This window comes from Phyllobates terribilis, unplaced genomic scaffold (genome assembly GCF_046119375.1).
Source record: "Phyllobates terribilis strain yellow unplaced genomic scaffold, ASM4611937v1 Scaffold_13__5_contigs__length_258822181, whole genome shotgun sequence".
Taxonomy (NCBI): domain Eukaryota; kingdom Metazoa; phylum Chordata; class Amphibia; order Anura; family Dendrobatidae; genus Phyllobates; species Phyllobates terribilis.
Window position 1 is genome coordinate 169,398,927 of NW_027362773.1, and position 24,212 is coordinate 169,423,138.

General features: G+C 50.2%; 1 protein-coding gene across 7 annotated transcripts in view; it reads left to right on the plus strand.

Moving 5' to 3' along the window:
* Window positions 1–24,212, plus strand: part of LOC141174230 (transcription factor Sox-6-like) — a 454,128-nt gene that overhangs the window by 204,839 nt on the left and 225,077 nt on the right. Inside the window, exon 1 of one of the 7 annotated variants that reach the window (XM_073659059.1) lies at window positions 22,304–22,394. The exons of the other annotated variants lie outside the window; for them this stretch is intronic. The gene's annotated coding sequence lies outside the window, so the exon portion shown is untranslated. Of the gene's footprint in view, window positions 1–22,303; window positions 22,395–24,212 lie in introns of those variants that run through there. 7 annotated transcript variants of the gene reach the window in all.

The following is a 24,212-nucleotide window of genomic DNA, read 5'->3' on the forward strand; positions in this document are numbered from 1 at the left end:
GTGGGGATACCCAGCCCTAACCATCACAACGTGGGGATACCCAGCCCTCACCATCACAATGTGGGGATACCCAGCCCTCACCATCACAATGTGGGGATACCCAGCCCTCACCATCACAACGTGGGGATACCCAGCCCTCACCATCACAACGTGGGAATACCCAGCCCTCACCATCACAACGTGGGGATGCCCAGCCCTCACCATCACAACGTGGGGATACCCAGCCCTCACCATCACAACGTGGGGATACCCAGCCCTCACCATCAGAAAGTGGGGATACACAGCCCTCACCATCACAACGTGGGGATGCCCAGCCCTCACCATCACAACGTGGGGATACCCAGCCCTCACCATCACAACGTGGGGATACCCAGCCCTCACCATCACAACGTGGGGATACCCAGCCCTCACCATCACAACGTGGGAATACCCAGCCCTCACCATCACAACGTGGGGATGCCCAGCCCTCACCATCACAACGTGGGGATACCCAGCCCTCACCATCACAACGTGGGGATACCCAGCCCTCACCATCACAACGTGGGGATACCCAGCCCTCACCATCAGAAAGTGGGGATACATCCCTCACCATCACAACGTGGGGATACCCAGCCCTCACCATCACAACGTGGGGATACCCAGCCCTCACCATCACAACGTGGGGATACCCAGCCCTCACCATCACAACGTGGGGATACCCAGCCCTCACCATCACAACGTGGGGATACCCAGCCCTCACCATCACAACGTGGAGATACCCAGCCCTCACCATCACAACGTGGGGATACCCAGCCCTCACCATCACAACGTGGGGATACCCTGCCCTCACCATCACAGCGTGGGGATACCCAGCCCTCACCATCACAACGTGGGGATACCCAGCCCTCACCATCACAACGTGGGGATACCCAGCCCTCACCATCACAACGTGGGGATACCCAGCCCTCACCATCACAACGTGGGGATACCCAGCCCTCACCATCACAACGTGGGGATACACAGCCCTCACCATCACAACGTGGGGATACACAGCCCTCACCATCACAACGTGGGGATACCCAGCCCTCACCATCACAACGTGGGGATACCCAGTCCTCACCATCACAACGTGGGGATACCCAGCCCTCACCATCATAACGTGAGGATGCCCAGACCTCACCATCACAAAGTGAAGATACACTGCCCTCACCATCACAAAGTGGGGATACCCAGCCCTCACCATCACAACATGGGGATACCCAGCCCTCACCATCGCAAAGCGAGGATACCCTGCCCTCACCATCACATTGTGGGGATATCCAGCCCTCACCATCACAGCGTGGGGATACCCTGCCCTCACCATCACAACGTGAGGATGCCCAGACCTCACGAACACAACATGGAGATACCCAGGGCTCACCAACACAACGTGGGATACCCAGCCCTCATGAACACAACATGGAGATGACCAGGGCTCACCAACACAACATGGGATACCCAGTCCTCATGAATACAATATGGAGATACCCATCCCTCAACAACAGAACATAGTAAAACCCAGCCCTCACGAACACAACATGGAGATTCCCAGACCTCACCAACAAAGCATGGAGATTCCCAGCCCTCACCAACATAACATAGGGATACCCAGCCGTCACCATCACAACGTGAGGATACCCAGACCTCACGAACACAACATGGAGATACCCAGGGCTCACCAACACAACATGGGATACCCAGCCCTCATGAACACAACATGGAGATGACCAGGGCTCACCAACACAACATGGGATACCCAGTCCTCATGAACACAATATGGAGATACCCATCCCTCAACAACAGAACATAGTAAAACCCAACCCTCATGAACACAACATGGAGATTCCCAGACCTCACCAACAAAGCATGGAGATTCCCAGACCTCACCAACATAACATAGGGATACCCAGCCGTCACCAACACAACGTGGGATGCCCAGGCCTTATCAACACAGCATGGAATACCCAGTCCTCACGAACACAATATGGAGATACCCATCCCTCAACAAGAAAAGATAGTGAAATCCAGCCCTCACGAACACAACACGGAAATTCCCAGCCCTCACCAACAGAGCATAGAGATTCCCAGCCCTCACCAATAAAGCATGGGGATACACAGCCGTCACCAACATAACATGGGGATACCCAGCCGTCACCAACACAACGTGGGATGCCCAGGCCTCATCAACACAACTTGGACATACCCAGCCGTCACCAACACAATATGGAGATGCCCAGGCCTCGCCAGCAGAACATGGGGATGCCTAGCCCTCACAAACACAAAATGGAGATACCTAGGGCTCGCCAACATAATATGGATATACTCAGGCCTCAACGAGACAATATGGATCCACCTAGGCCTCACCGAGACAATATGGATACATGCAGGCCTCACCGAGACAATATGGATATACTCAGGCCTCACCAACAGAACATAGGGATATCCAACCCTCACCAACACTACATGAGCATGACCAGCCCTCAGCAACACAACCTGGAGATACCCAGGCCTCCCCACCCAAACATAGGGAAACCCAGCCCTCACGAACACAACATTGGAACACAACATGGAGATGACCAGGCCTCACCAATACAACATGGGGATAGCCAGCTATCATGAACACAACATGGAGATGACCAGGCCTCACCAATACAACATGGGGATAGCCAGCCATCATCAATACAACATGGAGATGACCAGGCCTCACCAATACAACATGGGGATAGCCAGCCATCATCAATACAACATTGGGATAGCCAGCCATCATCAATACAACATTGGGATACCCAGCCGTCAACAATAAAACCTAATACTCCAGAAACATTAAAAAAATGTGCTTTTTTGGTTATACTCATCAGAACCTAATGATTCTTGGATTTCACCAAACAGAACATAAGGATACCTTGGCCTAACCAAGCAGTACATTGTGACACCCCGACCGTCAAATACAACATGGTGATATTTGGGCCGTACTCAACAGAACACGGGCTTACCTGGGTATCCAAATCAGAACAACCTTGATACCAACCCTAATTGCACAGGTGTTGTGAGAACTGGCTCTTGCCAAATAGTACATGGTGATTCTCAAACCTCACTATACAGCACTTGGTGATACCAAAGTCGTACAAAACAAAACCTTGGGATAGTAATAAGATGAAAGGAGCTTACCACGCCTGCTTCACATGGATCCAATGGAGGCTTAGACCGGTGGGTGCCATGTTTCTAGCTTGTGCGGCAGAGCAACAATAGCAGAAGAGAAGACGGGTAGAGCGGCACTTCCAGGCGGTAGAGCACGTGACCACAAGTATGCAACTAACAAACGTGTGATCACGTGACCACTACGGAGAACGGGGAATCATGACAGTGTGCGCACCGCATGCTGTCACAATTCTGCAGTCACAAATGTTTTATCCAAGCCTCGACAACCCTTTTTAAACAAGGAGATTCTTGTAGTCTTAATTTTTAGACTCGTCACCAAAAAATGGTAAGGTTCATTAATAATCTAAAGTTTCTTTCCAACAATCGGTGGACCCTACTCACCAAATCTCGTACCAAACATGGATTTTGGAAGCTTATTGCCAACACCTCTAGGATTTTATCACAATTGTTTCCCACAGTATTTGTGTCATTTAACTTTCACAAAGGGTCTAGAGCCCCAAAGTGCATAGTTTATGGTTGGATGGTGAATGTTGGTGGACAGCCATTTTCAGGTCTCTCCAGAGATGCTTAATTGGGTTTAGGTCAGGGCTCTATCTGGGCCAGTCAAGAATGGTCACAGAGTTGTTCTGAAGCCACTCCTTTGTTATTTTAGCTGTGTGCTTAGGGTCATTGTCTTGTTGGAAGGTGAACCTTCGGCCAAGTCTGAGGTCCAGAGCACTTTGGAAGAGGTTTTCATCCAGGATATCTCTGTACTTGGCCGCATTCATGTTTCCTTCAATTGCAACCAGTCGTCCTGTCCCTGCAGCTGAAAAACACCCCCATAGCATGATGCTGCCACCACCATGTTTCACTGTTGGGATTGTATTGGGCAGGTGGTGAGCAGTGCCTGGTTTTCTCCACACATACCACTTAGAATTATCACCTAAAAGTTCTATCTTTGTCTCATCAGACTAGAGAATCTTATTTCTCATAGTCTGGGAGTCTTTCATGTGTTTTTGAGTGAACTCTATGCGGGCTTTCATATGTCTTGCACTGAGGAGAGGCTTCCGTCGGGCTACTCTCTTATATAGACAGGTGTGTGCCTTTCCAAATCAAGTCCTATCAGTTTAATGAAACACAGCTGGACTCCAATGAAGGAGTAGAACCATCTCAAGGAGAATCACAAGGAAATGGACAGCATGTGACTTAAATATGAGAGTCTGAGCAAAGGGGCTGAATACTTATGACCATGTGATATTTCAGTTTTTCTTTTTTAATAAATGTGCAAAAAATTCTACATTTCTGTTTTTTTTCAGTCAAGATGGGGTGCAGAGTGGACTTTAATGAGAAAAAATGAACTTTTTAGAATTTACCAAATGGCTGCAATGAAACAAAGAGTGAACAATGTAAAGGGGTCTGAATACTTTCCGTACCCACTGTATTTTTACATGCTGTTGCAGATGATTCTCTATCTATCATATATATACTTTAAAAAGTTCTGACATAAATTATTACAATGCATTAGCAGTTCTGTAAGTGAATTTTGTAGAGGAATGATGATGATGAACAAGACATTGTCCAGGAATTTTTTTTATATTCAATTTTGTATGGAGGAATCTAAAGCTTCGTCACCAACTACTGTAGAAAGAAGATGGATCTTTCCTAGTTCACCTTTCCCCATTACGTCACTCAGATACTTAGATCACATTGGAGTTTTGTGATATTCTGTGGCTTCCACTATACATTTGTGTCCTTCAGATTGTGTTCTCCGCACTGACCTTGTCTTCCATTGTCCTGTGCATCAGGTCTGGCGACTCTCACACAGAGCTGGGACGCATCAATGTGTTAGACATTTTCAAGTTTCCCCCAGCAAGGAAGAAATCCCAGCGGCGCTCAATGCTATCTCCCAACAATGAGCGCAGCTCTGATGCTCATCCACTTGGCTGCAGAAGCATTTCTGTTACTGGAGCGTCTGAACTTTACAAATAACGATTGTGCAAATGCAAAAGAGATAATGATAAAACGTCTGCATCTCTCCCCTCCATCTCCGTGTCTAGAAGGAAAATCCCCCAAAGTCCTGAAGACCACACACTACATGGACAAATGTGTGCAACCGTCTCTAATTCTCTAAGTAATGAAACCTTACAACAGTACAACTATTCTGTAATGGCATAAAAATATAAACGCACAATACATATATAATAATACCATGACTATATACCTACTATGTAACACTGCAACTGTATACAACGTAATAAAACAACAGCTACCTGCTATTTCCATAGATGTGTCACAGCTCTACAACTAAACAAACTACATAACAATATTACAGCTAATATAACATTAATATTATAGAAATATGTGGCAACTATTAATGATAGAATAGCTGTAACCAGCGTAACTGTACAATATACCTGCAGCTATCACACTACTAAATAACAAAATATCAACACCACAACTATGTAATAACAATACAGCATAAATACACAACTATGTAATAAAACCATTACTATATACTAACACGGCAGCTGACTAATACTACAACCATATTGCTGCATAAGTATATAATGTAGCTGCTATATGTGATGATGATATAACTGTATAACTTGTAATAATATGATACATGTGTCCCTGTACACAGCTATATAATATACACAAACTATATAGTAATAGAACATCCATGTGTAAAAACAATATATCAACTACAAGGATCATACAAAAAGTATCATCTGCACCACTTCTCATTAACAGATCTGACAGTTTGGGGAAATGCATTGTATATCTGTATAAACTATTCTGTAATGTATGTACACAGTGACTGCACCAGCAGAATAGTGAGTGCAGCTCTGGAGTATAATACAGGAGGTAACTCAGGATCAGTAATGTAATGTATGTACACAGTGACTGCACCAGCAGAATAGTGAGTGCAGCTCTGGAGTATAATACCGGATGTAACTCAGGATCAGTAATGTAATGTATGTACACAGTGACTGCACCAGCAGAATAGTGAGCGCAGCTCTGGAGTATAATACAGGATGTAACTCAGGATCAGTAATGTAATGTATGTACACAGTGACTGCACCAGCAGAATAGTGAGTGCAGCTCTGGAGTATAATACAGGATGTAACTCAGGATCAGTAATGTAATGTATGTACACAGTGACTGCACCAGCAGAATAGTGAGTGCAGCTCTGGAGTATAATACAGGAGGTAACTCAGGATCAGTAATGTAATGTATGTACACAGTGACTGCACCAGCAGAATAGTGAGTGCAGCTCTGGAGTATAATACAGGAGGTAACTCAGGATCAGTAATGTAATGTATGTACACAGTGACAGCACCAGCAGAATAGTGAGTGCAGCTCTGGAGTATAATACAGGAGGTAACTCAGGATCAGTAATGTAATGTATGTACACAGTGACTGCACCAGCAGAATAGTGAGTGCAGCTCTGGAGTATAATACAGGAGGTAACTCAGGATCAGTAATGTAATGTATGTACACAGTGACTGCACCAGCAGAATAGTGAGTGCAGCTCTGGAGTATAATACCGGATGTAACTCAGGATCAGTAATGTAATGTATGTACACAGTGACTGCACCAGCAGAATAGTGAGCGCAGCTCTGGAGTATAATACAGGATGTAACTCAGGATCAGTAATGTAATGTATGTACACAGTGACTGCACCAGCAGAATAGTGAGTGCAGCTCTGGAGTATAATACAGGATGTAACTCAGGATCAGTAATGTAATGTATGTATACAGTGACTGCACCAGCAGAATAGTGAGTGCAGCTCTGGAGTATAATACAGGAGGTAACTCAGGATCAGTAATGTAATGTATGTACACAGTGACTGCACCAGCAGAATAGTGAGTGCAGCTCTGGAGTATAATACAGGAGGTAACTCAGGATCAGTAATGTAATGTATGTACACAGTGACAGCACCAGCAGAATAGTGAGTGCAGCTCTGGAGTATAATACAGGAGGTAACTCAGGATCAGTAATGTAATGTATGTACACAGTGACTGCACCAGCAGAATAGTGAGTGCAGCTCTGGAGTATAATACAGGAGGTAACTCAGGATCAGTAATGTAATGTATGTACACAGTGACTGCACCAGCAGAATAGTGAGCGCAGCTCTGGAGTATAATACAGGAGGTAACTCAGGATCAATAATGTAATGTATGTACACAGTGACTGCACCAGCAGAATAGTGAGTGCAGCTCTGGGGTATAATACAGGAGGTAACTCAGGATCAGTAATGTAATGTATGTACACAGTGACTGTACCAGCAGAATAGTGAGTGCAGCTCTGGGGTATAATACAGGCGGTAACTCAGGATCAGTAATGTAATGTATGTACACAGTGACTGCACCAGCAGAATAGTGAGTGCAGCTCTGGAGTATAATACAGGAGGTAACTCAGGATCAGTAATGTAATGTATGTACACAGTGACTGCACCAGCAGAATAGTGAGTGCAGCTCTGGAGTATAATTCAGGAGGTAACTCGGGATCAGTAATGTAATGTATGTACACAGTGACTGCACCAGCAGAATAGTGAGCGCAGCTCTGGAGTATAATACAGGAGGTAACTCAGGATCAATAATGTAATGTATGTACACAGTGACTGCACCAGCAGAATAGTGAGTGCAGCTCTGGGGTATAATACAGGAGGTAACTCAGGATCAGTAATGTAATGTATGTACACAGTGACTGTACCAGCAGAATAGTGAGTGCAGCTCTGGGGTATAATACAGGCGGTAACTCAGGATCAGTAATGTAATGTATGTACACAGTGACTGCACCAGCAGAATAGTGAGCGCAGCTCTGGAGTATAATACAGGATGTAACTCAGGATCAGTAATGTATGTACACAGTGACTGCACCAGCAGAATAGTGAGTGCAGCTCTGGAGTATAATACCGGATGTAACTCAGGATCAGTAATGTAATGTATGTACACAGTGACTGCACCAGCAGAATAGTGAGTGCAGCTCTGGAGTATAATACAGGATGTAACTCAGGATCAGTAATGTAATGTATGTACACAGTGACTGCACCAGCAGAATAGTGAGTGCAGCTCTGGAGTATAATACAGGAGGTAACTCAGGATTAGTAATGTAATGTATGTACACAGTGACTGCACCAGCAGAATAGTGAGTGCAGCTCTGGAGTATAATACAGGAGGTAACTCAGGATCAGTAATGTAATGTATGTACACAGTGACAGCACCAGCAGAATAGTGAGTGCAGCTCTGGAGTATAATACAAGAGGTTACTCAGGATCAGTAATGTAATGTATGTACACAGTGACTGCACCAGCAGAATAGTGAGTGCAGCTCTGGAGTATAATACAGGAGGTAACTCAGGATCAGTAATGTAATGTATGTACACAGTGACTGCACCAGCAGAATAGTGAGTGCAGCTCTGGAGTATAATACAGGAGGTAACTCAGGATCAGTAATGTAATGTATGTACACAGTGACTGCACCAGCATAATAGTGAGCGCAGCTCTGGAGTATAATACAGGAGGTAACTCAGGATCAATAATGTAATGTATGTACACAGTGACTGCACCAGCAGAATAGTGAGTGCAGCTCTGGGGTATAATACAGGAGGTAACTCAGGATCAGTAATGTAATGTATGTACACAGTGACTGTACCAGCAGAATAGTGAGTGCAGCTCTGGGGTATAATACAGGCGGTAACTCAGGATCAGTAATGTAATGTATGTACACAGTGACTGCACCAGCAGAATAGTGAGTGCAGCTCTGGAGTATAATACAGGAGGTAACTCAGGATCAGTAATGTAATGTATGTACACAGTGACTGCACCAGCAGAATAGTGAGTGCAGCTCTGGAGTATAATTCAGGAGGTAACTCAGGATCAGTAATGTAATGTATGTACACAGTGACTGCACCAGCAGAATAGTGAGCGCAGCTCTGGAGTATAATACAGGAGGTAACTCAGGATCAATAATGTAATGTATGTACACAGTGACTGCACCAGCAGAATAGTGAGTGCAGCTCTGGGGTATAATACAGGAGGTAACTCAGGATCAGTAATGTAATGTATGTACACAGTGACTGTACCAGCAGAATAGTGAGTGCAGCTCTGGGGTATAATACAGGCGGTAACTCAGGATCAGTAATGTAATGTATGTACACAGTGACTGCACCAGCAGAATAGTGAGCGCAGCTCTGGAGTATAATTCAGGAGGTAACTCAGGATCAGTAATGTAATGTATGTACACAGTGACTGCACCAGCAGAATAGTGAGCGCAGCTCTGGAGTATAATACAGGAGGTAACTCAGGATCAATAATGTAATGTATGTACACAGTGACTGCACCAGCAGAATAGTGAGTGCAGCTCTGGGGTATAATACAGGAGGTAACTCAGGATCAGTAATGTAATGTATGTACACAGTGACTGTACCAGCAGAATAGTGAGTGCAGCTCTCGGGTATAATACAGGCGGTAACTCAGGATCAGTAATGTAATGTATGTACACAGTGACTGCACCAGCAGAATAGTGAGCGCAGCTCTGGAGTATAATACAGAAGGTAACTCAGGATCAGTAATGTAATGTATGTACACAGTGACTGTACCAGCAGAATAGTGAGTGCAGCTCTGGGGTATAATACAGGAGGTAACTCAGGATCAGTAATGTAATGTATGTACACAGTGACTGCACCAGCAGAATAGTGAGTGCAGCTCTGGAGTATAATACAGGAGGTAACCCAGGATCAGTAATGTAATGTATGTACACAGTGACTGCTCCAGCAGAACAGTGAGTGCAGCTCTGGAGTATAATACAGGAGGTAACTCAGGATCAGTAATGTAATGTATGTACACAGTGACTGCACCAGCAGAATAGTGAGTGCAGCTCTGGAGTATAATACAGGATATAACTCAGGATCAGTAATGTAATGTATGTACACAGTGACTGCACCAGCAGAATAGTGAGTGCAGCTCTGGAGGATAATACAGGATGTAACTCAGGATCAGTAATGTAATGTATGTACACAGTGACTGCACCAGCAGAATAGTGAGTGCAGCTCTGGAGGATAATACAGGATGTAACTCAGGATCAGTAATGTAATGTATGTACACAGTGACTGCACCAGCAGAATAGTGAGTGCAGCTCTGGAGTATAATACAGGATGTAACTCAGGAACAGTAATGTAATGTATGTACACAGTGACTGCACCAGCAGAATAGTGAGTGCAGCTCTGGAGGATAATACAGGATGTAACTCAGGAACAGTAATGTAATGTATGTACACAGTGACTGCACCAGCAGAATAGTGAGTGCAGCTCTGGAGGATAATACAGGATGTAACTCAGGATCAGTAATGTAATGTATGTACACAGTGACTGCACCAGCAGAATAGTGAGTGCAGCTCTGGAGTATAATACAGGATGTAACTCAGGAACAGTAATGTAATGTATGTACACAGTGACTGCACCAGCAGAATAGTGAGTGCAGCTCTGGAGGATAATACAGGATGTAACTCAGGATCAGTAATGTAATGTATGTACACAGTGACTGCACCAGCAGAATAGTGAGTGCAGCTCTGGAGTATAATACAGGATGTAACTCAGGATCAGTAATGTAATGTATGTACACAGTGACTGCGCCAGCAGAATAGTGAGTGCAGCTCTGGAGTATAATACAGGAGGTAACTCAGGATCAGTAATGTAATGTATGTACACAGTGACTGCACCAGCAGAATAGTGAGTGCAGCTCTGGAGTATAATACAGGAGGTAACTCAGGATCAGTAATGTAATGTATGTACACAGTGACTGCACCAGCAGAATAGTGAGTGCAGCTCTGGAGTATAATACAGGAGGTAACTCAGGATCAGTAATGTAATGTATGTACACAGTGACTGCACCAGCAGAATAGTGAGTGCAGCTCTGGAGTATAATACAGGAGGTAACCCAGGATCAGTAACATGTTTGCTTGGTGGATTGCTTATTATTTTTGTGTTGCGCCTAACCTATGGTTTCTGTCCATTTACATGTAACCGTTTGAGGCCGCGTTTTGCGCTATTATTGTGCAGATATATTTTGCCGTTTTCTGGGCAGATAAGATGTCAATGAGAAGGTCGCTCTCTTTGCTGCTTACCACCTGCTGTACAGCCAACCAGTGAGATCAAATGCAGTAAGATTTATGCTGCGCTTGCTGCAGTAACCACTATCCATTAATCACTTAATCGACACTATCAAATATTTTTCCTGGGTGTTAATGACTTTGTGGCATTGCCTCCTTATGGTTTTGGGTGGGGGGGGGGTGGATTGACATAACCGTCCATAATTATCTCTGCAAAGTATAAAAACGTCCCGACTAGATGGACCCTAATACTGACCTGTTGTGTGGCAGCTGTTCACTGCAGCGCTTTGCTGTACAGTGGATGTTGACTTTATGCTATGGTTGTGTGCTGGGCTGTATAATAGAGGACATCCCACCCCTCCAGAGTGATAAATAGACCTTCTGACCACCCCATAGTGCGCTCCACATTTATTGGCCCCCGGAGGGATCAGTTCAACATATTTCTCTTATAGAAAAGTCATGAAAGGATTTCATGAATCACAAATAAGAAAGCCTGATCCTTCTGTGACACGTGCTGAACGCCCACCCTGTTTAGTCTATACTTTTTAAATGGATTTAAATTGAGGCTAATGACTGGGTGTGGAAGGTCTGAGCACTGGAGCCTCCATCATCCCATGATTGGGGTTTTCTGTGAAATTATGTCCAATTTGCCCTACAAGGAAAGAAACATGTGAATAACAAAACATGTGTAATTTTAATAATTTTTCTGGGAGAAATACTTCATTTTCTGGAACAACTTCAAGGGTGCCAACACTTTCAGCCATGACTGTAGTTATTCTAACACTTGCTGCAAACAAATGGTTAAAGACAGAGTTACAGGCTGTAAGCAGAAATGTGGTCCTTGGCAGGGAGGAAGGCAGCAGTGATAAACAGACACAATTAGCTCATGGTTTTCGAGAAGATACACACTGTTACAGCAGAATTTGTAGTGTGAACAATATCAGAGAGGAGTTTATGCTTACAGAAGACGAAGCATAAACTAGCAGGTCTGATCCAGGAATTAAATCTGGGTAGTATACAAACAATCAGGAGTTAACGGAAGGGATGATTGCTAGCTGAGAGACCAGAATAGTGAGGCAAACTCCATAACACATGGTAACTGAATAGCAAGCTTACTGAATACTCAGACACACAGCAGATGTTTGAGAAGGCCTACTAAGGTCAAGGGAGATGTCATAGAAGTTTGTCGGGCAAGTAGAGAAACCTGGTGTGGACCACAACAAAGGTTGGCGGCCATAGGTGAATAGAGCAAAGGCCCGGTACTGGAGCCAAGACAAGTGAGTGACCCCGGGAGGTAGATGAGCGATGAGCTCCTAAAGAGAGATGGAGAATCATGCCTTACGTTGTCTGGAGCGCATCTACATTGATAGAAGTGACGGTGCATTGGATTTCGGCATGTCGTGCTCTTCTGGACTCGAGTGTGTGGTGGTGTGAGGAAGCGTTGCACTAGGGGAGGCTTATGGGAACCTGCATTGAGGCCTCAGGGCTACACCCTGAGCGTGTTATTCTGCGGCTGCTCCGCACATGGTTACTGCGGCTGCTACACACGGAGCGTGTTCTTCTGCGGCTGCTACACCCGGAGCGTGTTCTTCTGCGGCTGCTACACCCGGAGCGTGGTATTCTGCGACTGCTACACACGGAGTGTGTTCTTCTGCGGCTGCTACACCCGGAGCGTATTCTTCTGCGGCTGCTACACACGGAGCGTGTTCTTCTGCGGCTGCTACACACTGTAACGGGTCCAGGAGGCGGAACCTCAGAGCTACTATACAAGGGGGCGGCCCTTGTAAGGGAGCGGGTGGCAGTCTCTGGGTGAACGGACAGGGAGTTACGGCAAGTGATCAGGGCAGTCTCTGGGTAAGGGGTAGGTACGACCTGTGATGGCAGAGCCTCCGGGTAGGCTAGCAGGCAGATGGTAGATGTGTGCTCCCAGGTGAGCAAGCGAGAGTCTCTGGAATAGCAGGTGGTCACGGCACGTGACGGCGGGACCTCCGGGCTGGCAAGCAGGCAGGTAACGGAGATGCGCTCCCAGGTGAGCGGGCAAGAGTCTCTGAGATAGCTGGTGGTCACAGCACGTGACAACGGAGCCTCCGGGCTGGCAAGCAGGCAGGTAGCGGAGAAGCGCTCCCAGGTGAGCGGGCAAGCTGGTCCATAGACAGACTGACCGGAGTTGTAAGGCAGACCGTCGGACCTCAGGCAAGCAGGCAGGTAGCTGATGTGCGCTCCCAGGTGAGCGGACAAGTTGGTCCTTAGACAGACTGACCGGAGTTGTAAGGCAGACCGTCGGACCTCAGGCAGGCAGGCAGGTAACAAATATTCAGGCAGGAATCAGGCAGGTAACTAGCAGGAAACTGGCAGGAAACTGGCAGGTAACTGGCAGGTAACTGGCAACGGGACCTGAGGGCTGAAGCACAGGTGAGACACAGGTGCAAACAACATTGCTCGGGCACCTCCATTTTGGAGGAGGTGCCTTATATATGATGAAGTCCTCCGGCCATTGGCCGGGGACTCTTTAGGGCGGCGCGCGCGGCCCCTTTAAGAGGAGGGGAGCGCGCGCGCGCGCGCCCTAAGCACAGGGGCCGGGAAGGAGCGCGCGCTGAGAGCAGAGCAGGAGGAGGACGCCGGGACGGAGCGCGCGCTGACAGCAGAGCGGGGGGAGGATGCCGGGCACGGAGCAGAGCGGTGAGAGGAGCAGCGTCCCTGCCTAGCAGAGGGCAGGGACGCCGGCACTACAGTACCCCCCCCTTTAGGCCCCCCCTTTTTTAGGCCAGACAGAAATTTAGCTAGGATGAGAGGGGCATGGATGTTCTCCCGGGGCTCCCACGTTCTCTCCTCAGGACCAAACCCCTTCCAATCTACCAGAAAAAAGGTCTTTCCTCTTACCCTTTTGGTGGCAAGAATGTTCTCTACCTCAAACTCGTCCTCAGCAGAAACCGGAGCAGGAGGCGTACCTGTAGACTTGGAAAAAGAGTTAAGCACCACAGGTTTGAGGAGAGACACATGGAAGGAGTTAGGGATCCGTAAGTTGGCCGGGAGTTTCAATTTATAGGCCACCGGGTTGATCTGACTGATGACCTCCAGTGGGCCGATGAACCGAGGCCCTAACTTATAGGAAGGGATCTTGAGCCGGACATATTTGGACGAGAGCCAGACTTTATCCCCAGGGCGGAATTGAGGAGGGTCCAGACGTTTTTTGTCAGCGTGTCTTTTCATACGCTCGGATGACAGAAGGAGTGCGGACCGGGTACTCTCCCATATGGAGGAAAATTTGTTAACAAGAGATTCCGCAGCCGGATTGTCCACCGAGGTGGAGACGGGAAACGGGATCCGAGGATGCTGACCGTAGACTACAAAAAACGGGGATTTGGAGGAAGACTCGCTCTCGTGATTGTTGTACGAGAATTCGGCCCATGGCAGGAGATCCACCCAGTCAGAATGGTGGGCATTAACGAAGTGCCGAAGGTAACTGGTCAGGTTCTGATTGATCCGCTCCACTTGACCATTAGACTGTGGGTGGTAAGCGGAGGAGAAGTCCAGGGTGACGTCCAGCAATTTACAAGTGGCTCTCCAGAAACGGGAAGTGAACTGTACTCCTCGATCCGACACGATGTGACGGGGCAGGCCATGAAGACGGAAGATGTGGCGGATAAAGTCTTTAGCCAGCTCGGGTGCAGACGGAAGACCTGGCAGTGGAATGAAGTGAGCCATCTTGGAAAAGCGGTCAGCGACCACCCAAATGACCGTACAACCGGCAGAGACGGGCAGATCAGTTATGAAGTCCATCGCTATATGCTGCCAGGGGGCAGCAGGTACTGGCAGAGGTAGGAGGCGGCCGGCCGGCAGGTGTCTCGGAACTTTGTTGCGGGCGCAGGACACACAGGCAGAAACAAAGTCAATTACATCCTTGTGCAGGTTAGGCCACCAGTAGTGCCGGGTAATAAGCTGGAGGGTCTTTTTCTGACCGGCGTGGCCAGCTAGTTTAGACGAATGACCCCAGTGTAGGATCTTCTCCCGATCAGGTACTGGTACGAACGTCTTACCAGGAGGAAGACGATTTAGACTCACGGGAGCCACCTGCATTACTCTGGCGGGATCGATGATGTGTTTCGGATCCTCCTCGAGATCAGACACCAGAAAGGATCGAGACAAGGCGTCCGCCTTGACGTTTTTGTCAGCCGGGCGAAAATGAAGGACAAAATCAAAACGAGCAAAAAACAAGGACCACCGGGCTTGGCGCGGGTTAAGTCTCTGGGCATGCTGGAGGTAAGCCAAGTTCTTGTGGTCAGTGTAAATTATTACCGGGTGAAGAGCCCCCTCGAGCAGGTAACGCCACTCCTCCAATGCCAGTTTGATGGCCAATAACTCTCGGTCTCCTATGGAATAATTGCGCTCTGAGGAGGAGAAGAGTTTTGAGAAGAAGCCACAAGTTACCATCCTCCCGGAAGATGATTTTTGAGTGAGTACTGCTCCGGCTCCAGAGGAGGAGGCGTCAACTTCCAGGAAGAACTGCTTGTTGCCATCTGGGCGATGCAGCACCGGGGCGGAAGAGAAGGCCTGTTTAAGGGAAAGAAAGGCCTCCTCTGCTTCGGGTGGCCACTCTTTGGGATTAGTACCTTTACGGGTGAGCGCAGAAATTGGGGCCGTCCGGGAAGAGAAGTGTGGTATGAAGAGGCGGTAGTAGTTGGCGAAGCCCAGGAATCGCTGAATGGCCTTCAACCCCTCCGGTCGGGGCCATTTCTCGATGGCAGACAGTTTCTCAGGATCCATTTGTAGGCCGGTCTGAGAGATAATGTAGCCCAGAAACGGAAGCGAGGTCTGCTCAAAGAGGCACTTCTCAAATTTAGCGTAGAGATGGTTCTGCCTTAGCCTGAGCAGGACCTGACGAACGTCCCTCCGGTGAGTCTGGAGATCCGGAGAGAAGACCAAGATGTCGTCCAGGTACACCACTACGCAGGAGTAGAGAAGGTCCCGGAAGATGTCATTGACCAACTCTTGAAAGACGGCAGGAGCGTTACAGAGACCAAAGGGCATTACCAGGTATTCATAGTGGCCGTCCCGGGTGTTGAATGCCGTCTTCCATTCATCCCCCTGACGAATACGAACCAGGTTGTACGCCCCACGAAGGTCCAGTTTGGTGAAGATCCTAGCCCCCCTCAGACGATCAAATAATTCTGGAATGAGCGGAAGGGGGTACTTATTCTTCACCGTGATCAGGTTTAGGCCTCTATAGTCTATACAGGGACGGAGAGAGCCGTCCTTCTTTTTGACGAAAAAGAAGCCTGCTCCCGCCGGGGAGGTAGATTTCCGGATGAATCCTCTGGCCAGATTCTCCTCAATATATTCGGACATTGACCGGGTCTCAGCAGCGGATAAAGGATAGATACGCCCACGGGGAGGAGTAGTACCGGGTAGCAGATCGATGGGACAGTCGTATGGTCTATGTGGTGGTAATGTCTCTGCCTCCTTTTTATTAAAGACATCTGCATAAGACCAATAAGGAATCGGAAGTCCAGGTAGATTAGCTGGGGTAGGAGAAGGACGGACGGGATGGACGGGAACCAGGCAGGTTTTATGACAGTCTTGTCCCCAGCGAAGGACCTCTCCGGTTTGCCAGTCTAGCACGGGTGCATGTCTCTGGAGCCAGGGTAGACCTAGCAAGAGGGCGTGAGAGAGTCCAGGCAGAACATGAAAGGAGATACTTTCAGAATGCAGCATTCCCACCTGCAGGGTAATGGATTCGGTGATGAGTTGAATGGGGCGAGGTAAGAGGCCCCCATCCACGGCAGCGACAGACAAGGGTACAGCCAGAGGTTTGGTGGGGATGCGGTATTTCTCAACCAGGGACTGTGAAATAAGGTTCCCGGCTGCTCCAGAGTCAAGTTGGGCTAGTTCGAAATAACGGTTCTCCCCGTAGATGATCGAAACAGACAACAGCAGGGATGGAGAGGATTTATTCTTGTCTAGGTGGACCTCTCTGAGCGAACCTAGACACAGGCGTTTCCCGACCTCTCCGGGCAGGCACGGATCCGGTGCTCCTTACTGCCACAGTAGAAGCAGCTCCCCTCGGCACGGCGTGAGTCCTGACGGGTTTTGACCATCTTGGTCTGGTCGACCTGCATAGGCTCAGGAGAGTGTACCTGGGGAGAGACGGAGGGAATGACGGGTTTCTGGAAAGTAGGAGCTAAACGTGGAATCCTTCTCTCACGGGTGACCTCTTTGGCACGCTCTTGGAACCGTAGGTCAATCCGGGTGGCAAGGGTTATTAGATCATCGAGAGAGGTAGGAATGTCCCGACCAGCAAGTTCATCTTTAATACGACCGGACAGACCCTCCCAGAAGACGGATACCAGAGCGTCGTTATCCCAGGCCAGCTCCGAGGCAAGGGTGCGGAACCGTATGGCATATTGGCCCACGGTGAGACCCTCCTGACGGAGGCGTAGCAGAGAGGATGCGGATGAGGTCTTCCGTCCGGGTTCGTCGAAGACTTTCCGGAAAGCCGAGAGAAAAGCAGGCAAGTTGGACACCAGGGGGTCTCCTCTCTCCCATAGAGGATTTAGCCAGGCCAGGGCCTCCCCGGTGAGATGGGACATGATAAAGGCAATTTTGGCCCGGTCGGAATTAAACTGATGGGACAAAAGTTCAAAGTGCAGGGTGCACTGATTTATGAAGCCCCGAGCCTGGACGGGGTCGCCTCCGAAGCGAGGAGGTGCAGAGAGCCGGGGTCCGGGGTAGGATACCATAGTATTAGTGGGCAGCGGAGCTGCCGGATTGCAAGATATGGCACTGGCGGAGGTTGTTGGTGGATCAGACAGAGTGTTCAGGCGAGTATTAACATTCCGCAGGTGACCCAGGATGGCCTCCTGTTGGGACCTCTGACGGGACAGTTCAAGACAGAGGTCCGAGAGCGAGGGAGCTTGGGTGCCACCGGGTTCCATGGCCCGAGCAAACTGTAACGGGTCCAGGAGGCGGAACCTCAGAGCTACTATACAAGGGGGCGGCCCTTGTAAGGGAGCGGGTGGCAGTCTCTGGGTGAACGGACAGGGAGTTACGGCAAGTGATCAGGGCAGTCTCTGGGTAAGGGGTAGGTACGACCTGTGATGGCAGAGCCTCCGGGTAGGCTAGCAGGCAGATGGTAGATGTGTGCTCCCAGGTGAGCAAGCGAGAGTCTCTGGAATAGCAGGTGGTCACGGCACGTGACGGCGGGACCTCCGGGCTGGCAAGCAGGCAGGTAACGGAGATGCGCTCCCAGGTGAGCGGGCAAGAGTCTCTGAGATAGCTGGTGGTCACAGCACGTGACAACGGAGCCTCCGGGCTGGCAAGCAGGCAGGTAGCGGAGAAGCGCTCCCAGGTGAGCGGGCAAGCTGGTCCATAGACAGACTGACCGGAGTTGTAAGGCAGACCGTCGGACCTCAGGCAAGCAGGCAGGTAGCTGATGTGCGCTCCCAGGTGAGCGGACAAGTTGGTCCTTAGACAGACTGACCGGAGTTGTAAGGCAGACCGTCGGACCTCAGGCAGGCAGGCAGGTAACAAATATTCAGGCAGGAATCAGGCAGGTAACTAGCAGGAAACTGGCAGGAAACTGGCAGGTAACTGGCAGGTAACTGGCAACGGGACCTGAGGGCTGAAGCACAGGTGAGACACAGGTGCAAACAACATTGCTCGGGCACCTCCATTTTGGAGGAGGTGCCTTATATATGATGAAGTCCTCCGGCCATTGGCCGGGGACTCTTTAGGGCGGCGCGCGCGGCCCCTTTAAGAGGAGGGGAGCGCGCGCGCGCGCGCCCTAAGCACAGGGGCCGGGAAGGAGCGCGCGCTGAGAGCAGAGCAGGAGGAGGACGCCGGGACGGAGCGCGCGCTGACAGCAGAGCGGGGGGAGGATGCCGGGCACGGAGCAGAGCGGTGAGAGGAGCAGCGTCCCTGCCTAGCAGAGGGCAGGGACGCCGGCACTACACACACGGAGCGTGTTATTCTGCGGCGGCTCCGCACATGGTTACTGCGGCTGCTACACCCAGAGCGTGTTATTCTGCGACTGCTACACACGGAGCGTGTTATTCTGCGGCTGCTCCGCACATGGTTACTGCGTCTGCTACACCCGGAGCGTGGTATTCTGCGGCTGCTACACCCGGAGCGTGGTATTCTGCGACTGCTACACCCGGAGCGTGTTCTTCTGCGGCTGCTACACACGGAGCGTGTTCTTCTGCGGCTGCTACACCCGGAGCGTGGTATTCTGCGGCTGCTACACCCGGAGCGTGGTATTCTGCGGCTGCTACACCCGGAGCGTGGTATTCTGCGGCTGCTACAAACGGAGCGTGTTCTTCTGCGGCTGCTACACCCGGAGCGTGTTATTCTGCGGCTGCTACACCCGGAGCGTGTTCTTCTGCGGCTGCTCCGCACATGGTTACTGCGGCTGCTACACCCGGAGCGTGGTCTTCTGCGGCTGCTACACCCGGAGCGTGGTATTCTGCGACTGCTACACCCGGAGCGTGTTCTTCTGCGGCTGCTACACACGGAGCGTGTTCTTCTGCGGCTGCTACACCCGGAGCGTGTTCTTCTGCGGCTGCTACACCCGGAGCGTGTTCTTCTGCGGCTGCTACACCCGGAGCGTGTTCTTCTGCGGCTGCTACACCCGGAGCGTGTTATTCTGCGGCTGCTACACCCGGAGCGTGTTATTCTGCGGCTGCTACACCCGGAGCATGTTCTTCTGCGGCTGCTACACACGGAGCGTGTTCTTCTGCGGCTGCTACACCCGGAGCGTGTTCTTCTGCGGCTGCTACACCCGGAGCGTGTTCTTCTGCGGCTGCTACACCCGGAGCATGTTCTTCTGCGGCTGCTACACCCGGAGCGTGGTATTCTGCGGCTGCTACACCCGGAGCGTGCTATTCTGCGGCTGCTACACACGGAGCGTGGTATTCTGCGGTTGCTACACCCGGAGCGTGTTCTTCTGCGGCTGCTACACCCGGAGCGTGTTCTTCTGCGGCTGCTACACCCGGAGCGTGTTCTTCTGCGGCTGCTACACCCGGAGCGTGTTCTTCTGCGGCTGCTACACCCGGAGTGTGGTATTCTGCGGCTGCTACACCCGGAGCGTGGTATTCTGCGGCTGCTACACACGGAGCGTGTTCTTCTGCGGCTGCTACACCCGGAGCGTGTTCTTCTGCGGCTGCTACACCCGGAGCGTGTTCTTCTGCGGCTGCTACACCCGGAGCGTGGTATTCTGCGGCTGCTACACCCGGAGCGTGGTATTCTGCGGCTGCTACACCCGGAGCGTGGTATTCTGCGGCTGCTACACACGGAGCGTGTTCTTCTGCGGCTGCTACACCCGGAGCGTGTTCTTCTGCGGCCGCTCCGCACATGGATTCTGCGGCTGCTACACCCGGAGCGTGGTATTCTGCGGCTGCTACACACGGAGCGTGTTCTTCTGCGGCTGCTACACCCGGAGCGTGGTATTCTGCGGCTGCTACACACGGAGCGTGGTATTCTGCGGCCGCTCCGCACATGGATTCTGCGCTGCTACACCCGGAGCGTGTTCTTCTGCGGCTGCTACACACGGAGCGTGGTATTCTGCGGCCGCTCCGCACATAGATTCTGCGGCTGCTACACACGGAGCGTGGTATTCTGCGACCGCTCCGCACATGGATTCTGCGGCTGCTACACCCGGAGCGTGTTCTTCTGCGGCTGCTACACACGGAGCGTGTTCTTCTGCGGCTGCTCCGCACATGGTTTCTGCGGCTGCTACACACGGAGCGTGGTATTCTGCGGCTGCTACACACGGAGCGTGTTCTTCTGCGGCCGCTCCGCACATGGTTTCTGCGGCTGCTACACCCGGAGCGTGTTCTTCTGCGGCCGCTCCGCACATGGTTTCTACGGCTGCTACACCCGGAGCGTGTTCTTCTGCGGCCGCTCCGCACATGGTTTCTGCGGCTGCTACACCCGGAGCGTGTTCTTCTGCGGCCGCTCCGCACATGGTTTCTACGGCTGCTACACCCGGAGCGTGGTATTCTGCGGCTGCTACACATGGAGCGTGTTCTTCTGCGGCCGCTCCGCACATGGATTCTGCGGCTGCTACACCCGGAGCGTGGTATTCTGCGGCTGCTACACACGGAGCGTGTTCTTCTGCGGCCGCTCCGCACATGGTTACTGCGGCTGCTACACCCGGAGCGTGGTATTCTGCGGCTGCTACACATGGAGCGATTTCTTCTGCGGCCGCTCCGCACATGGATTCTGCGGCTGCTACACCCGGAGCGTGGTATTCTGCGGCTGCTACACACGGAGCGTGTTCTTCTGCGGCCGCTCCGCACATGGTTACTGCGGCTGCTACACCCGGAGCGTGGTATTCTGCGGCTGCTACACACGGAGCGTGTTCTTCTGTGGCCGCTCCGCACATGGTTACTGCGGCTGCTACACCCGGAGCGTGTTCTTCTGCGGCCGCTCCGCACATGGTTACTGCGGCTGCTACACCCGGAGCGTGTTCTTCTGTGGCCGCTCCGCACATGGTTACTGCGGCTGCTACACCCGGAGCGTGTTCTTCTGCGGCCGCTCCGCACATGGTTACTGCGGCTGCTACACCCAGAGCGTGTTCTTCTGCGGCCGCTCCGCACATGGTTACTGCGGCTGCTACACACGGAGCTTGTTCTTCTGCGGCCGCTCCGCACATGGTTACTGCGGCTGCTACACACGGAGCTTGTTCTTCTGCGGCCGCTCCGCACATGGTTACTGCGGCTCTCTGCTTCTGCTCCTCTTCCCGCAGGACAGCAGATCAGATGGAGTCTATTATTTTCTGTTTTTCTTCCTTTTTGCTGTTGTTTTTGTACTCATAAGTCTTCTGTGGGGTGCGATGACTCTCGCGCGTTAATTACACATAAGTATCTTCATTTAGTTAAATATTAAATCTCGTTGTATAATAGGACATTTTACCATCGCTCATTATTATCTTGACTTTGGCTCATTCATTTCTGAACAAGCACCAGCGGGTTAACCAGCTGCCAATTACAAATTAACTAGTCTGCCGGTTGATGATTAACCCTGCACAAGACCATATTCTTGTGGGTTACAATTAGTACCTGCTGTTACTTAGAATCAGAGTCTCAGCGCTGGTGTGCGGCCCAGTTTACTGTAGCGGGATGGCCGGTGAAGGTAGGATTAAAACCTTCCGTTACCCAATGACTCATCCGCCACTCAGTAATTGTCACCGGAAGCGGCGGGACCTCTAAATCCACTCTCTGGGCGCTGCTCGTCTGCTCATTTCCAGGTCATAACTTGCGCCATTATACTTTAATCGTCCAGGAAGTGAATTGCAGTAGGAGGCTTTAGATGATGGACAATGGGGGTCATCACTGGAGAGTGATGTCTCCATTGTAGTGTTAACTACTGATCGTATGGGGGAGCAAGCTGGGTGTGTTGGGTCAGCCGCACCTATATGGAGATTGGCACCAATAAGTTCTGGAGACAGGTCCTCCTTGGTGCCTCTCTAGTTTGGATGACCTGGTTGGGTTTGGACCTTCAGAGGTGGATCGCTACAGATCCCCAAATTTTGCTACACCATGATCCCATGTAAACCAGGAGGCTTGTCCTGTGAGCTGACGCCCATTGTTCATACAAGTGTTGTGTTCGGTACTCTTTGGCGCAGTTCACATCCATGTCTTTTTGTAGACTGCGCCTGAAAAAAATTAAGGAGACTTAGAATTTTTTTTTTTATCTGAGTCCTAAATATAGAACATCCATATGGGTCTATGGGCTGCCAAAATCATGTACCGCACTCTGATGCCATCCGTGTGTGTTACATTTTTAATATTGGGTAAGATTTCTAAATGAGGCCTAAAAGCTCTACAACTTTCTAGAAGACTTCAGATGTTATACGCCGTCAGCTATGAGCAGGACTGGAGCGACACTGTTCTACGCCGTCAGCTATGAGCAGGACTGGAGCGACGCTGTTATACGCCGTCAGCTATGAGCAGGACTGGAGCGACACTGTTATACGCCGTCAGCTATGAGCAGGACTGGAGCGACGCTGTTATACGCCGTCAGCTATGAGCAGGACTGGAACGGCACTGTTATACGCCGTCAGCTATGAGCAGGACTGGAGCGACGCTGTTATACGCCGTCAGCTATGAGCAGGACTGGAACTGTTATGATCTGCTACAGGGACTAAGGAAAGACAGGAGAACTGTCCCTACAATAGAACTAAACTAGATCCCTACGATGTAACGGGGAACCTGATCCTGCGATCAGACCCGCTAAAGTCCTCGGCTAGTCTGAACGCAGACCTATAGATGTGGGGGAGGGATCCCTACAAGAACTAGGGACTGGGATTAGTTGGACACCTCCTAGCAGAAATAGTAGCAGTCAAAGACAAACACACAACAAAAAGCATAGAGGTCAGAAGACCTAGCAAAACTAACAGAGAACGGCAACAGAGCACCAAGCTAGCTCAAGAGTAGTAAATACAATGAAGTCCAGCAAGACCAGGAGGGCGGAGCCGGATTAAATAGGCAAAAATGGTCATGTGACCAGCAAACTAAAAAATACCTAACAGGAGAGTTCTAACAGTACCCCCTCTTCTAAGAGGATCCTCCGGATCCCCTAGACCCAGGCTTACCAGGAAACCTCCTGTGAAACGCTCTGACAAGTCTGGAAGCAGAAACATCATCCGCCCTCACCTATGAGTTATCCTCAGGTCCGAAACCCTTCCAAGCGACGAGATACTGCAAACTCCCTCTATACCGTCTAGAATTTAGGATGCGGGAAATTTCATATTCCCCGTCCTCCACCACCGGAGGAACAGTGGCAGAGGCGTCACAATCAGACACATCAGCTTTTTTCAACAGAGAAACATAAAACACCGGGTTAATCTTCCAGGACGTAGGAACCTCCAACCTAACAGCAGATTGGTTAACTATCTGAAGCACCTTAAAGGGCCCTACGAACTTGGGACCTAATTTTTTAGAAGGAATC